An 18,089-nucleotide genomic window follows, 5' to 3' on the forward strand; every position below is an offset into this window, starting at 1 on the left:
AGAGAAATTTTCCTCATGACTGCCACCTACTGACGCAGTTTCGCTTCACAATTTCGTACTCTTGTATTTTCTCCTCTTTGATGTTATGAACAAAACCTTTACGACGTTGACAAAATAGAAGGAAATCTTAAGTCTAATACAAGAACATTTTCATCGGTTTGATGCAACAATTTTTAGGTGGAATGACTGACTGTTCGGTGAAGAAATATAATACCCAACAAACTTTTTCAAAAATAACATTAATCTTATTAATGCATTATCAGATTAATATTGGGTCTAAAACGATTTTATTGTATTAATATTTGGTCTGGTTATTTGTTTTTATTGTTTTTTTTTTTTTGCAATTGTTTCTCAATTTCATTTTTTTGGTAGAATGACTGACTGTTCGGTGAAGAAATATAATACCCAACAAACTTTTCAAAAAATAATATTAATCTTATTAATGCATTATCAGATTAATATAGGGTCTAAAACGATTTTATTGTATTATATTTTTTCTTGTTATTTGTTTTTAATTTTTTTTGCAATTGTTTCTCCATTCTCTTTTAGTTATGTTACACATATTTTAATTTTTTCCATACAAATATTTACATAGAATTTTATTTATTTGATTTTTCCAAATACTCCATGATATGCCATTTGCTGTAAACGCCAGCTATAACAATGAAACCAAAAAAATGGCAGACAGATTAGTGTTAATTCAAATTCAATTAAAACAAAAGAAATGTTAAGAACAAAAAAAATAAATAAATAATTACCACGTCTCTGTATCTCTTTCTCTCATATACGTCATTCATTTTAATGGCCAACAACAATGCAACAACTTCATCACCATCAACAAAAGCAACATTTGTCATTTCAATTGCAAAACCATTTAAATCTCATAACAAAACTGTTGTAATTTAATATCTCAAAAATTAATAATTATTAATAAAACTACAACAATTTTTAGAATTAATATTTTTTTTTTAGTAAATATTTGCACGTTTCTTTTACATATAAATAAATACCTTTTTTCCTTCATTTAATTTGTAATTAGCAATAATAATAAACAAAAAATAATGAATTGAAACATTTACCACAGGCAACAGGTATGGAAAATATTTTTTTGGAATAACAATTGGTATGGTGTGATTGTTCAGGAATATCGATATTAAACATAAAGATATTTTAAGTGTATCAAAGTTTATTTAATATTTTAAGAACTCTTGATATGCTAAAATTAAAACAACAATTCCAACCAAAAATAAAGAAAATATTAAAATAAAAATAAAAAATATTAATAAAAAAAAACAATAAAACTAAATTGTTTTAATATTTTAAGAACTCTTGATATGCTAAAATTAAAACAACAATTCCAACCAAAAATAAAGAAAATATTAAAAATATAAAAAAAAAAAACAATAAAACTAAATTGTTTATACAAAATGAATGAATAAAACTAAGTTAATTGTAATTACATTGAAATTACAATAAATTGAATAATTTGAGATAAATAAACATTTAAAAGGCAATAATTGTTTCATTTTATTTAATTAATGAATTCAATAATCAAATGTAATTAAAACAAAATAAATTAAAATAAACTTAAACTTAAACTTAAATATAAATATAAATATAAATATAAATATAAATATAAATATAAATATAAATATAAATATAAATATAAATATAAATATAAATATAAATATAAATATAAATATAAATATAAATATAAATATAAATATAAATATAAATATAAATATAAATATAAATATAAATATAAATATAAATATAAATATAAATATAAATATAAATATAAATATAAATATAAATATAAATATAAATATAAATATAAATATAAATATAAATATAAATATAAATATAAATATAAATATAAATATAAATATAAATATAAATATAAATATAAATATAAATATAAATATAAATATAAATATAAATATAAATATAAATATAAATATAAATATAAATATAAATATAAATATAAATATAAATATAAATATAAATATAAATATAAATATAAATATAAATATAAATATAAATATAAATATAAATATAAATATAAATATAAATATAAATATAAATATAAATATAAATATAAATATAAATATAAATATAAATATAAATATAAATATAAATATAAATATAAATATAAATATAAATATAAATATAAATATAAATATAAATATAAATATAAATATAAATATAAATATAAATATAAATATAAATATAAATATAAATATAAATATAAATATAAATATAAATATAAATATAAATATAAATATAAATATAAATATAAATATAAATATAAATATAAATATAAATATAAATATAAATATAAATATAAATATAAATATAAATATAAATATAAATATAAATATAAATATAAATATAAATATAAATATAAATATAAATATAAATATAAATATAAATATAAATATAAATATAAATATAAATATAAATATAAATATAAATATAAATATAAATATAAATATAAATATAAATATAAATATAAATATAAATATAAATATAAATATAAATATAAATATAAATATAAATATAAATATAAATATAAATATAAATATAAATATAAATATAAATATAAATATAAATATAAATATAAATATAAATATAAATATAAATATAAATATAAATATAAATATAAATATAAATATAAATATAAATATAAATATAAATATAAATATAAATATAAATATAAATATAAATATAAATATAAATATAAATATAAATATAAATATAAATATAAATATAAATATAAATATAAATATAAATATAAATATAAATATAAATATAAATATAAATATAAATATAAATATAAATATAAATATAAATATAAATATAAATATAAATATAAATATAAATATAAATATAAATATAAATATAAATATAAATATAAATATAAATATAAATATAAATATAAATATAAATATAAATATAAATATAAATATAAATATAAATATAAATATAAATATAAATATAAATATAAATATAAATATAAATATAAATATAAATATAAATATAAATATAAATATAAATATAAATATAAATATAAATATAAATATAAATATAAATATAAATATAAATATAAATATAAATATAAATATAAATATAAATATAAATATAAATATAAATATAAATATAAATATAAATATAAATATAAATATAAATATAAATATAAATATAAATATAAATATAAATATAAATATAAATATAAATATAAATATAAATATAAATATAAATATAAATATAAATATAAATATAAATATAAATATAAATATAAATATAAATATAAATATAAATATAAATATAAATATGAATATAAATATAAATATAAATATAAATATAAATATAAATATAAATATAAATATAAATGTAAATATAAATATAAATATAAATATAAATATAAATATGAATATAAATATAAATATAAATATAAATATGAATATAAATATAAATATAAATATAAATATAAATAAAAATATAAATATTAAATTAATTAAATTAATAATGTAAATTAGACTCATTCAAAAAAATATTCTACCACACTAAACTCAAACTAAAATAATATATTTAATTTATTTAAATTGATTTAAAGCTACTTTCATTTGAAGAAATTTAATTTATTTAAATTTAATTAAAATTTCTTTCATTTGAATAATAAAATAAAATAGAAACCAATTTATTAAATAAAAATCTTAAGTCCTAAATTAATATAAACGGTCCTATATTCTACCAAATAAAATAAGATAAATAAAACTAAATTTATAATAAATTAGACATTATTTGTATCAGTATACGTCCAATTGGTGAACAAATAATGGATATAATACTGTTATGTATAATAAATTAAACATATTAAAATTTAGTTAACTTATAATAAAATGTTTTCCTACCACCTGCCTTGAAGCTTCTTCGGAATACAGGATGCAGTGTTACCAGTATTTTGCTGCCTCTTGTCCCTAAATTGAGTCGCTTTCGACCCAAAGGTCACCAAATTAAATTAAAATTCCTCACAAAATTGCCCAATAAATTTTTGAGAAGTTTTTTTTTTTTTTAATAAAGAAATAGTATCTGCTGTAGGAAATCAGTAATAATTAAAAACAACATAAAATTCTTATCATAGAATCTTGCGGTCTGCAATAAGATCAAAATTTATTAACACAAAACCAGAAGAGCGGCAATCGTCTTCCAAATGCCCAAGAAATGAAAATGTAATAGGTTCGGCCACCATACACAGAAAAAAAATTCCGTAGTTAAACTAACGCTAAATTTAACTTATTTTTATTGGAAAAAATTTTTTGCTTATAGTTAAATTTTATTATTTTTATCGAAATTTTCCACAGCTTAATGAAATCTTACTTTTTTTAAGTATGTCTCAAATATTTTATGAACTAAACGTGAGTATAAAGTTCGATTACCGTACACATAAGTTCAATATGAACTAAAACAAATGAAAATTTTTGTACGATTCCCAAAAATAGTAAGAATGAACTACTGTATGGAAACTTTTTGGTCTTTGGTTTGAACCCACGCATGTCAAACTCAGTAAAATTATCAATTAGAGCTTGGGTCCCCGTAATTAAATCCTGTGTCCGTTTCTAAACCAAATACTATTTGAATAGACCAAATACCATTTGAATACAATTTGAATACCGCGACATAAAGAGGAGCAAAAATTTCTCTTTTAAATTTTGACGTATCGCTGTGCTTCTTTTTTAATAATGGAGAAATAAAATGAATTTCACGTAGCCCCGATTTATACTGAACTGATTTCGAAATAAGAACAATGTACATAAAAATCCTCAAATTTATTAAAATTCTCTACCAAAACACCGAGTCCCCAAGTCAAAAATTTCGTAAAAAAAAAAAATATCCCCAATTTGGGGGCAATTTCCTATACTGCAGGACAAGAGAATATCTCCTTACCTTAGTTTTTTTCACCTAAAAGAAATTCTCCTTCTACAACTCTCTTAGGAAGCCACCGTGGTGCAATGGATAGCATGCCCGCCTTGCATACACAAGGTCGTGAGTTCGATTCCTGCTTCGACCGAACACCAAAAAGTTTTTCAGCGGTGGATTATGCTGGTGACATTTCTGAGGGTTTCAAAGCTTCTCTAAGTGGTTCCATTGCAATGTGGAACGCTGTTCGGACTCGGCTATAAAGAGGAGGTCCCTTGTCATTGAGCTTAACATGGAATCGGGCAGTACTGAGTGATAAGAGAGAAGTTCACCAATGTGATATCACAATGGACTGAATAGTCTAAGTGAGCCTGGTAAATCGGACTGCCACCTAACCTAATCTAGGAGTTGAATAAGTTTCTTTATATACATATATTTATATAAAACTCTCCGTTTAACTTTTTTACCGGGCTGGATGTAGAAATAATCCATGCTGGAAAGCCACTATTCCTAACACATGCCTTGGAACTTGTTTGTATGCTTGGGACAGTAAGAGGATCGTTATTATTTATAGGGAATCTGCCACAATATCTCCTTCCTTGATATTCTTTTAGTTCGGATTCTACGAGAACTTTACCTAAGATAATTTCTTATTTCTACAACTTTCGCTTATTCGCATGGTTCGAATATAAAGAGAGCGTCACCTTTGCCTGGAGAATCTCTCCTTCTACAACTCTCTTGGGCAATGAATACATTTTTTCATTACTGTACAACTCTTCTTTGAACGTGTTCACCTGGGTGGGAGACGCAGAAATAATCCAAATTGCTCCAGTGGCTTCCTATCAGGACGATTGTCAATATTTCTGGAGACTCTCCTGCCATATCTCCTTGCTCTTGTTCGCTTAGTTCGTATTGTAGGAAAACTTCACCTACGAGAATGAGTCCTTTCTACAACTCTCTTAGAAGTTGAATACATTTTTTCGTTCCTACATAACTCTCTTTTGAACTTGCTCACCTGACTGGATGTAGAAATAATCAAATCTTCTGGAACCTATTCTCATAGTTCGAACCGCAGTAGGATCGTCATTATTTCTGGGGAAATACACGGTTATTCACTAAGTTCGTATTATAGAAGAACTTCGCCTAATAGAATTTCTCTTTTCTACAACTCTCTTAATTGGAATGTCAAGGGAATGTTGCCTTGCTTTTACTTTTATTGATTTTTAGTTTACAACTTCCCAGCAAAAACTGGGTAAGCACCAGTGATTCTTTCAGTAATACCGGTAATCAAAAAGTTACTACTTGCAGTATTACCTGGGATTTAAAAATAATAACTTACCTGTGTTGGCAAAAAGTTATTCTTTCTATTAATAACGGTACTCAAAATCATATCTTGATATCAGAATCACTAGTGCTTACCCAGTTTTTGCTGGGTACCTGGTAATAGGAGTTTTTGCTGGGTTACTTATTTTAATGCTCTCGTCAGTATTTATTTTTTCGTATTGTATAGTATTTTTAAGAAGATTTAAAATTTATTTAAGGGAAACTAATTCATTCTAATGTTAAAACTATTTATTGGAAGTTTGTATATGGTGATTGCAGCTGAATCATAAATTTAAATTTAGTTCGTTTTAGCGATATTTGAGTAGAAACACATAACTAATATGTTTGTAATTTATCAAAGCCACTAGCCATAGTATTTAATATTTTAACATAATAAAATTTTAAAAATAAACGCTGGAATTTAGCCAAATCTTCACAATACTAAAGAATTCTAGATTTTTTGAATTATCCATGGATATTCTTGTAATCACACCTAACCAAATAATATTTTCCTAAACTTCTGATACTGCCGATAAAAAAAATTACATTTACATACTTTTTTAATATTTTTAATCTTAATTTCTTTAGAACATTTAATATTGTTTTCTTGTGTATATGATTTTGTTTTTCCTTTTCAATCTTACCATACATAAACTCAATTTGAATAATAAAAAAACAAATAGTGAAAATATTTTCAAAACCACCTCCTATTTTTTTCATTTATATACAATCAATCCAAATTAAATCAATTCTCAATAGAAAAATTCTGAAAATACAACCCTGTAAATGTTGTATATTTTTCTCTTTTTTTCTTCTATTTTTTCTCTTTTTTCTTTTATTTGGTATCGAAAAAAAAACGTAAACTAATGAATAAAACAAAAAACAGCTTTTACATTTAATTACTAAATAAAAATCGTCAGAAGAAAAACAAAACAAACAACAACAACAAAAAATAAATGCAAATCCCCGATTACTAAATATATACAACATAAAACATATTTATTATATATATAGAGAAAAACAGTATGATTTTTTGTATAGAAAGTAACGACAACAAAATCCAGAGTAAACAACAACAACAACAAAAATAATCTACTAAAAATCAACTACAAAACAAAACAACTAAACATATATTATACATATATATATATAGAGGTACTACTAATATTCGAAAATTAAAACTTAGAAATGAAAAGATTGACGAAGTTACAAAACAAACGTTGATAATGTTGAAAAATGAATGAAAATGGTGTGTTGGTGGTGATGATGACGATGCAGAACAATGCAAATCTCCAATATCGAAAAGCTAACTCTATATCAAAGTATATCAATTTGTCTCCTAGATCAAAACATAACTCCTAGGAAATGTTTTCCTAGCAAAGAAAAAATATACTTTTTTTCCAACTTATGGACAAATTTTGTCAACCTCAGATGTAATTCAAATAATAGTACTGCACCTACACCACAACTTTACATACTTACACTGACACCTTACTTAACCCCATTCACACCTACAAAACAAAACAAAGTAAATATCATCATTACATTGATAATAATTTCTTTTGTTCACATGAAAAAATTAATCAAATATATTTATTTATAAAGTTTTCTCGTTCAATGTTAAACGATTCTGAAGTAATTGTTTCAAACAAAAAATTTTAAGTATTTATTATTATTTTCAGCTGGTTTACAAATCATGTTTATCTCAGAAAAATGTTTCTATAGAAAATTTTGTTAAAATTTTGTCAACATTTTTTTCTATAGAAAATGTTGTCAAAATTTTTTTCTATAGAAAGTTTTGTCAAAATTTTATTTCTATACAAAATTTTGTCCAACTTTTTTCCTATGGAAAATTTTGTCAATTTTTTTTTTATAGAAAGTTTTGTCAACATTTTTTCTGTAGAAAATTTTGCCAACATTTTTTTTATAGAAAATTTTGTCCAAATTTTTTTCTATAGAAAATTTTGTCAAAATTTTAGTTTTATAGAAAATTTTGTCAAAAATTGTTCCTATAGAAATTTTGTCAAATTTTTTTTCTATAGAAAATTTTGCCAAAATGTTTTTGTATAAAATTTTTTTTTTTCTATAGAAAATTTTTTCAAAATTTTTTTCTATAGAAAATTTTGTAAAAATTTTATTTCTATAGAAAATTTTGTCCAAATTTTTTCCTATAGAAAATGTTGTCAAAATCTTTTTTTCTATAGAAAATTTTATTAAAATTTCTATAGAAAATTTTGTAAAAATTTTATTTCTATAGAAAATTTTGTCCAATTTTTTTCCTATAGAAAATTTTTTCAAAATTTTTTTTCTATAGAAAATTTTTCAAAATTTGTTTTTACAGAAATTTTTGTCAACATTTATTTCTATAGAAAATTTTGTCAAAATTTTTTTCTATAGAAAGGTTTGTCAAAATTTGATTTCTATACAAAATTTTGTCAAAATTTTTTCCTATAGAAAATTTTGTAACATTTTTTTTCTATAGAAAGTTTTGTCAACATTTTTTTCTATAGAAAATTTTGTCAAAATTTTTTCTATAGACAATTTTGTCAAAATTTTATTTCTATAGATAATTTTTCAAAATTTTATTTCTATAGAAAATTTTGTCAAAATTTAATTTCTATAGAAAATTTTGCCAAATTTTTTTTTCTATAGAAAATTTTGTCGAAATTTTTTCCTAAGGAAAATTTTGTCAATTTTTTTTTTCTATAGAAAATGTTAACAAATGTTTTGTCCATAGAAAATTTTGTCAAAATTTTTTCTATAGAAATTGTTGTCAAAATTTTTTCTATAGAACATTTTGTCAAACATTTATTCTATAGAAAATTTTGTAAAAATTTTATTTCTATAGAAAATTTTGTCGAAATTTTTTCCTAAGGAAAATTTTGTCAATTTTTTTTTCATTAGAAAGTTTTGTAAAACTTTTATTTCTTTAGAAAATTTTGTAAAATTTTTTTCTATAGAAAATTTTGTCAAAATTTTATTTCTATAGAAAATTTTGTCAAAATTTTTTTCTATAAAAAATTTCGTCAAAATTTTATTTCTATAGAAAATTTGTCAAAATTTTTTTTCTATAGAAAATTTTGTCAACTTTTTTTTCTATAGAAAATGTTGGCAAAATTTGTTTCTATAGAAAATTTTGTCTAAATTTGTTTCTAGAGAAAACTTTGTCAAAATTTTTTTCTATAGAAAATTTTGTCAAAAAATTTTCCTATAGAAATTTTGTCAAAATTTTTTTTTCTATAGAAAATGTTGCCCAAATTTTTTCTATAATTTTTTTTTTTTCTATAGAGAATTTGTCAAATTTTTTCTATAGAAAATGTCAACATTTTTTTTCTTTAGAAAATTTTGTCTAAATTTTTTGCTATAGAAACTTTTGTAAAAATTGTATTTCTATAGAAAATGTTGTCCAAATTTTTTCCTATAGAAAATTTTGTCAAAAATTTTTTCTATATAAAGTTTTGTAAAACTTTTATTTCTTTAGAAATTTTTTTCTATAGAAAATTTTGTCAAAATTTTTTTTCTATAGGAAATTTTGTCAACATTTTATTTCTTTAGAAAATTTTGTAAAATTTTTTTTCTAGAAAATTTTGTAAATTTTTTTTCCTATAGAAAATTTTGTAAAATTTTTTTCTATAGAAAATTTTGTCAAAATTTTATTTCTGTAGAAAATTTCGTCAACATTTTTTTCTATAGAAAATTTTGTCAAAATTTTATTTCTATAGAAAATTTGTCAAATTTTTTTTTCTATAGAAAGTTTTGTCAAATTTTTTTACTATAGAAAATTTTGTCAAAATTTTTTGCTATAGAAACTTTTGTAAAAATTGTATTTCTTTAGAAAATTTTGTCCAAATTTTTTCCTATAGAAAATTTTGTCAAAAAATTTTTCTATAGAAAGTTTTGCAAAACTTTTATTTCTTTAGAATGTTTTTTTTTGTATAGAAAATTTTGTCAATTTTTTTTGTTTCTATAGGAAATTTCGTCAAAATTTTATTTCTTTAGAAAATTTTGTAAATTTTTTTTTCTATAGAAAATTTTGTAAATTTTTTTTCCTATAGAAAATTTTGTCAAAATTTTATTTCTATAGAAAATGTTAACAAATTTTTTGTCCATAGAAAATGTCAAAATTTTTGCTATAGAAAATTTTGTCAAAATTTTTTTCTATAGAAAATTTTGTAAAAATTTTATTTCTATATAAAATTTTGTCGAAATTTTTTCCTAAGGGAAATTTTGTCAAAATTTTTTTCTATAGAAAGTTTTGTAAAACTTTTAATTCTTTAGAAAAATTTGTAAAATTTTTTTCTATAGAAAATTTTGTCAAATTTTTTTTTCTATAGAAAATTTTGTCAAAATTTTATTTCTTTAGAAAATTTTGTAAAATTTTTTTCTATGGAAAATTTTGTAAATTTTTTTGTTTCTATAGAAAATTTGGTCAAATTTTTTCTATAGAAAATTTTGTCAACATTTTTTCTATAGAAAATTTTGTCAAATTTTTTTTCTATAGAAAATTTTGTCAATTTTTTTTCTATAGAAAATTTAGTCAAAATTTTATTTCTATAGGTAATTTTACAAAATTTTTTCTATACAAAATTTTGTTAAATTTTTTTTCTATAGAAAATTTTGTCAAAATTTTTATGCAATATATACCAAAATATCAAGAATTCTACCAATCTACCAAATAGTAAAAAAGCTACCATTTTTGGTAGAATTCTACCAACTGTGGCAACCGTGATGCCGACCCATATTTATCGGCGGCGACTGACTGTTAATTTTTGTCTACGACGGCGACCGCCAATTATCCATTATAAAATAAATTTAAAGTTATCGAAATAATAATGGGATTTAAGTCGAGCTGAGTAGACATATTCAGCGAATAGCAAAAATGTGGTCAGTGGCATGACGCAACGGCTTCATTCTCTGGTCCATTGGTGGTTAACTTCTCTCGCATCCATGAGTGCTGCGCGAGTATATATTAAGTTCATGGACAAGCGACCTCCTTTTTTACAGCTGAGACCGCACGCCGTTTCACATTTCACCAACTTTTTTAGATTGCTCAAAAGATGATTTTACATTTTCTTTAAGTTAAATATGCCAATTTTATAAGCTAACGGTGGTGAACTTCTTTCTGATCACTAAAAATATCGAATTTTAAAATTTTAATAAAGGAATAAAAATGTTGGTTTCTGTATAACTGAACAAAAAAATAGTTACAAAATTCGTGAGGTCGAGTCATTTCGTTTTCTATTTGTTATGAAAATGTTGCGCTAACCGATATAGTTATTCATAAAGCGAGAAAACTTTATAAATAAAGCGTAAAAAATCAAATACATTTCTCATTATTATCATTTCAATATCAATTAATTCCATTAAAACAAATATATGATTTCGAAATTTTATTTTCCTTCATATGTATATTTGGTTTCATTAAAATTATAAAATAAAAAAATATATATAATTATATATCCTCAACTATACTCCCTTCTCTCTAAATTTCAATATATATTTATATAAAAAAAAAATCCTCCAAAAAAAAAAAGAAAACAAAATTTTGTTTTTCACCACCAATAATATAAAAGTTCTATCAAACAAAAAATTTCCAAGTACAATTTCTATTAATAAAAAATAAAAAACTATCCAAAATATATAGAATTTGATTTTTCTTTTAAGTTTCTTCTAACTCAAAAATATACCCAAACTCTCTGTCTCTATCTCTCATTATATTGTGTGTATATTGAACCAACAAAAGCAATTCTCAATCGAAATACAAAAATCATAACAAAAATTTCTTTTCTGTTTATTTTATTTCTTTTTTTTATTGAATCATCCCACAGAAGATTGAATGGATTTACGCTAAAACAAAATTATTAACAAAAGCAAAAAGAAACCCCCATTAACAAATGAATGCAAAAAAAAAAAAAAAATAATATGACAACAACCACAAAAAATTAACAAAATTTCAAATTAACAAATGAGATTGTCAAAAAGAAAACTACACCCCGCCCCACCCCTTCCTCGAAAACAAATCAACTACTCTCCATGCCCCCGAATGAAATGAAAGAACGAAAGAAAAACCAAATCTTTTAACAAACAAACAAACAAAAAACCAAAAGAAATTAAAAACAAACCTAATGTATTATTGCGAAATGAAAGAATATTTACTCTAAAAGAAAACCAAAGAACAAAACCAGATATTAATCAAAACCAAACCATTTACATACACCAAACAAACAAACAAAAAAATATGAAATCGCAAAAAAAAAGCAAAAAAGTTTAACATTTTGTGTGGTAAGTTTCGTAAATTAACTGTTGGTTTATCTAAAACAAATTATCAATATTTACATTTATCCATGGTGTTTAATTTTCTCCTTCTTAATTTTCTGTTATAGTTTTCGAAATTAGTGGCGTTTTTTTTTGCAAATGTATTAATTTTATTTTTTCAATATCTAAATGTTTGTTGGTTTAAAATTATGTATCTGCAATAAAGATTTTGTTTATCTTTTATGGAAATTAAATAAAATTAAATTGAAATATTTATATATTTATACATACATATATACATGTGCGTGTGTGTTTAATTTCATTAGCTGTTCTTTTTAATTTGGGATTTTTCCTTAGAATTAGAGTTTGAGCTCTTTTATATCTTATGATACTTTTAAGCAAATTGGCAATTGTTTGAATTTTTGTCAATTTTTTTTTTTTGTTTTTGATTAGAGCTAACCAATCACATGATTTTATTTGTTCTTTTGCAGCATTGTATTTTCAGTTCGATTCCCATAACAGACAATCACTTTCCGGCAAATATTTCTGATTTTATACTTTTCTTCGTAATTCTTTAAATGAATTTTTAGGCAATAGCTAAATGCTAAGTTTGCTTTTATAGCATATCGATAAAAAAAATTAAATATGTATGTCTCCATCCAAACTACTTGGTGTCAAACTAAAATATAGATTCCATTTCGTTTTTGGTATCCTGTCATTTTTTGTACCCAACACCACTGTGTTGCCAGGTCATACACATAACCCTAATGGTATGTTTTTTTTTTTTGGAAAAAATGTTTGTAGCAATTTTGTCTCTTTGCAACCTAAAACAATGCTACCTTTTTAATTGACAGAAAAGTATTCCAATGAGCAAATACACACACAATTTTTATACCAACCACCATAGAATGGTGACGGGGGTATAATAATTTTTCATTCCGTTTGTAACACATCGAAATATCGATTTCCGACTATATAAAGTACCATATTCTTGATCAGGGAGAAATTCTAAGACGATATAAGCATGTCCGTTTGTCTGTCACCCAGCAAACAAAGCGTCGCCAAAAAAGTAATGAAAATGTTCTTTTTGGATCCGGAGGTGATGCAAAATTGACGCAGAAGCGATGAATTTAACATGGGCTTGTCATAGGACGGAAGTCCTCACTTTCAACAGCCGTTGCACTGAACTTGCATCACTTCTTTAGGTGTGATCCGAATTCAATGTTTTGGATGTAAATAAAAAAATTCTGTGATCTTTTTTCAAATAAATAATTTTTATAATTTTTAATGGATTCTAACGTCTGTCGGAAACATTTGACCTCAAATATTTTTAAAAATTCACAATATTTTCAGATTGGATTTAACGTTTTTTTTTTCGACAAAATTTAAATGATTTGTACCATTTTATGAATTCTTACTCTGTTTTTAACCTATTTGAAACAAAAAAAGTTAAAATTGCCCATTAAAAGTATGAAAAAACAAGTTATAAAAAATTGAATTAAAAGAACTTTCTGGGTAGTTAAAATAAAGAATATCACTGGGAGTGCATCTTCTGGAAGTGCTTTTAAAGTTGTGCCTTTGGAAGAACTTCCAGATTTTTTTGCTGGGCAGTTGTAATCACGCTACAGCCTTCAATAATGGGGCTATCGTTCTGAAATTAGGCACAGATTCGTTTTTTGTTTGCAGGTAGTCACGTTCGAAGAAGGGCTATATCGGTCCAGTTTTTCATATAGTCCCCATATAAACCGACCTCCCGATTTTGGGTCTTGGGCTTATAAAAACCGTAGTTTTTATCCAATTTGCCTGAAATTGGAAATCTAGAGGTATTTTATGACCATAAAAAGGTGTGTCAAAAATGGGGCATATCGGCCCATCTTTTGGTCTAGCTTGCGGAGCCTCTTGGAGGAGCAAATTTCATCCGATCCGGTTGAAATTTGGTACGTGGTGTAAGTATATGGTCTCTGATAACCATGCAAAAATCGGTCCATATCGGTCTATAATTATATATAGCCCCCATATAAACCGATCCCCAGATTTGACCTCCGGAGCTTCTTGGAGGAGCAAAATTCATCCGATCCGGTTGAAATTTGGTACATTGCGCTAATATAGGGCCACTAACAGCCATGCAAAAATTGGTCCATATCGGTCTATAGTTATATATAAAAAATAATCTACCAAAATTTTATTTCTATAGAAAATTTTGTCAAAATTTTATTACTGTAGAAAGTAGTGTCAAAATTTTATTTCTATAGAAAATTTTATCATACTGACTTACATAAAGGGTGATTCTTTTGAGGTTAGGATTTTCATGCATTAGTATTTGACAGATCACGTGGGATTTCAGACATGGTGTCAAAGAGAAAGATGCTCAGTATGCTTTGACATTTCATCATGAATAGACTTACTAACGAGCCACAACGTCGAATTTTCAGTGAATGGGCCCTAGAAAAGTTGGCAGAAAATCCGCTTTTTTATCGACAAATTTTGTTCAGCGATGAGGCTCATTTCTGGTTGAATGGCTACGTAAATAAGCAAAATTGCCGCATTTGGAGTGAAGAGCAACCAGAAGCCGTTCAAGAACTGCCCATGCATCCCGAAAAATGCACTGTTTGGTGTGGTTTGTACGCTGGTGGAATCATTGGACCGTATTTTTTCAAAGATGCTGTTGGACGCAACGTTACGGTGAATGGCGATCGCTATCGTTCGATGCTAACAAACTTTTTGTTGCCAAAAATGGAAGAACTGAACTTGGTTGACATGTGGTTTCAACAAGATGGCGCTACATGCCACACAGCTCGCGATTCTATGGCCATTTTGAGGGAAAACTTCGGAGAACAATTCATCTCAAGAAATGGACCGGTAAGTTGGCCACCAAGATCATGCGATTTGACGCCTTTAGACTATTTTTTGTGGGGCTACGTCAAGTCTAAAGTCTACAGAAAAAAGCCAGCAACTATTCCAGCTTTGGAAGACAACATTTCCGAAGAAATTCGGGCTATTCCGGCCGAAATGCTCGAAAAAGTTGCCCAAAATTGGACTTTCCGAATGGACCACCTAAGACGCAGCCGCGGTCAACATTTAACTGAAATTATCTTCAAAAAGTAAATGTCATGGACCAATCTAACGTTTCAAATAAAGAACCGATGAGATTTTGCAAATTTTATGCGTTTTTTTTTTAAAAAAAGTTATCAAGCTCTTAACAAATCACCCTTTACGTATTAAATAGGCCTTTGTTTGTTTAATATATACCCCGCATGGACTAAATTACAATTTAGAAGTTTTAAGATACCTTGTCGTCGGCAAGTGTTACCGCAACCCAAGTAATTCGATTGTGGATGACAGTCTTTAGTACAAGTTTCTACGCAATCCATGGTGGAGGGTATAAAGTTCTTACGGCCGTATATACTTGTTGATCTTCAAATATCTCTAGATTTCAAATTTCAGGCAAATCGGATAAAAAGTATGGACTGATATATCCCAACTTCGAACTTGACCTCCCTCAAAAGAAAAAGGGCGATAGCACCATTATTGAAGGCTGAAGCGTGATTACAACACACAGACGGGCATGCTATATATCGTCTTAGAATTTCTCCCTGATCAAGATATACATATTTTATATAGACGGAAATCGGTATTTCGATGTGCTACAAATGAAATGACGAACTTACTATATCCCAAACAACATTCTATGGTGTTGGGTACAAAAATTGATTGAATTAAATAATTTTTTAATTAAACTCATGGGTTTTCGGCATTGCATACAGGCTGGCTGATATGTAGTGCAACAAAATAAAACGTTATATTATTTTAATTTGTAACCCCTGTACCATAGGATGGGGTGTATAATAACTTTGTCATTCCATTTGTAATACTTCGAAATATTTATCTAAAGTGTATAGATTCTGGGTCGTAATCTGAAATAAGCTATCGGCTTAAAATCGGTCACAAATAGCTGCTATTGATCTAGGTTCGATTGTATTGTAATTGAGCCATGTACACACAGAAAAAAAATATCACCAAAATATTTTAAAAAGTTGATTGAAGTAGAAAATTTTTTCAATTAATAAATTAATTGAGACAATTAACTTTTTAATCAAGTTAGAAACATTAAGTCAATGATTGAAAATTTTATAATTTTGTAGTTAAAAAAAAATAATTGATACAATTACTATTACTTCTTAATTAAACTCGAAAAACTAACCCCTATTTTCATGAAGCTCCGTTAGCTAACGAACTTTTAAACCATACTATATCTGTCATCTTGCCTATATAACATATCCCACACGACAGTTAGAAATTTAACTGCTGAAATTTTTTCAGTTAAAGTTATCCGGAAAAAAAGATATTTGCAATTTACTTTCTGTTAACTGGCAGTTAAAGCCTAACGGAGCTACATGAAAATGGCCGTAAGTCAGTTAAAAAGTGAAGCAAATTTTTTTAAATTTTTAATTAAAAAATTACTTCAAACAATCAATTTTTAATCAAACTAAAAGCACTAAGTCAATTCAGAAAGTAATTGAAAATAGTTATATTTTTTAATTAAAAAATTAATTGAGTTTTTAATCAACATCAATCAAAATTTTTAATTGAATCAATTAAAAAAATAATTGAAATTTTCTAATTTTCTAATGAAATCAATTCCCTAGCCTTCATATAAACTGATCCCCAGATTTGACTTCCGGAGTCTCTTGGTGGAGCAAATTTCAAGGGACCCCTCTAACAACTATGTCAAAATTGATTCGTATCGGCCCATAAAAATAGCCACCATAGAAACAGATTTGACTTCTGGAGCTCAATAGAGCCAATTCGTGTGAAATTTGGTATGTGATTTTAGCACTTTTGGTGGGAATAGGTGGCTCCCCCTGAGGTCCCCCACCCATAGCCACCATAGAAACAGATTTGACTTCTGGAGCTCAATAGAGCCAATTCGTGTGAAATTTTGTATGTGATTTTAGCATTGTTAGTGGGAGAGGGGGGCTCCCCCTGAGGTCCCCACCCATAGCCATCATAGAAACAGATTTGACTTCTGGAGCTCAATAGAGCCAATTCGTGTAAAATTTTGTATGTGATTTTAGCATTGTTGGTGGGAAGAGGCTCCCCCTTTGGGCTTTTTACGTTTATGAATGTCAGTACCTGCCTCCTAAAAACCATGAATGCACATTGTATCGGTACATAATCATATATAAAGGGTGATTCTTTTGAGGTTAGGATTTTCATGCATTAGTATTTGACAGATCACGTGGGATTTCAGACATGGTGTCAAAGAGAAAGATGCTCAGTATGCTTTGACATTTCATCATGAATAGACTTACTAACGAGCAATGCTTGCAAATCATTGAATTTTATTACCAAAATCAGTGTTCGGTTCGAAATGTGTTTCGCGCTTTACGTCCGATTTATGGTCTACATAATCGACCAAGTGAGCAAACAATTAATGCGATTGTGACCAAGTTTCGCACTCAGTTTACTTTATTGGACATTAAACCAACCACACGAATGCGTACAGTGCGTACAGAAGAGAATATTGCGTCTGTTTCTGAGAGTGTTGCTGAAGACCGTGAAATGTCGATTCGTCGCCGTTCGCAGCAATT

The 18,089-nt window shown here is 25.1% G+C and overlaps 1 protein-coding gene across 17 annotated transcripts in view; it reads left to right on the top strand.

Annotated features, from left to right (window-relative positions):
• The window catches only part of Sap47 (Synapse-associated protein 47kD), a 299,408-nt gene that overhangs the window by 266,222 nt on the left and 15,097 nt on the right, over positions 1 to 18,089 (top strand). Inside the window, exon 10 of one of the 17 annotated variants that reach the window (XR_012717945.1) lies at positions 12,072 to 12,525. The exons of the other annotated variants lie outside the window; for them this stretch is intronic. The gene's annotated coding sequence lies outside the window, so the exon portion shown is untranslated. The remainder of the gene's footprint in view (positions 1 to 12,071; positions 12,526 to 18,089) is intronic. 17 annotated transcript variants of the gene reach the window in all.

This window comes from Haematobia irritans, chromosome 1 (assembly GCF_050003625.1).
Source record: "Haematobia irritans isolate KBUSLIRL chromosome 1, ASM5000362v1, whole genome shotgun sequence".
In the NCBI taxonomy this organism is placed as follows: domain Eukaryota; kingdom Metazoa; phylum Arthropoda; class Insecta; order Diptera; family Muscidae; genus Haematobia; species Haematobia irritans.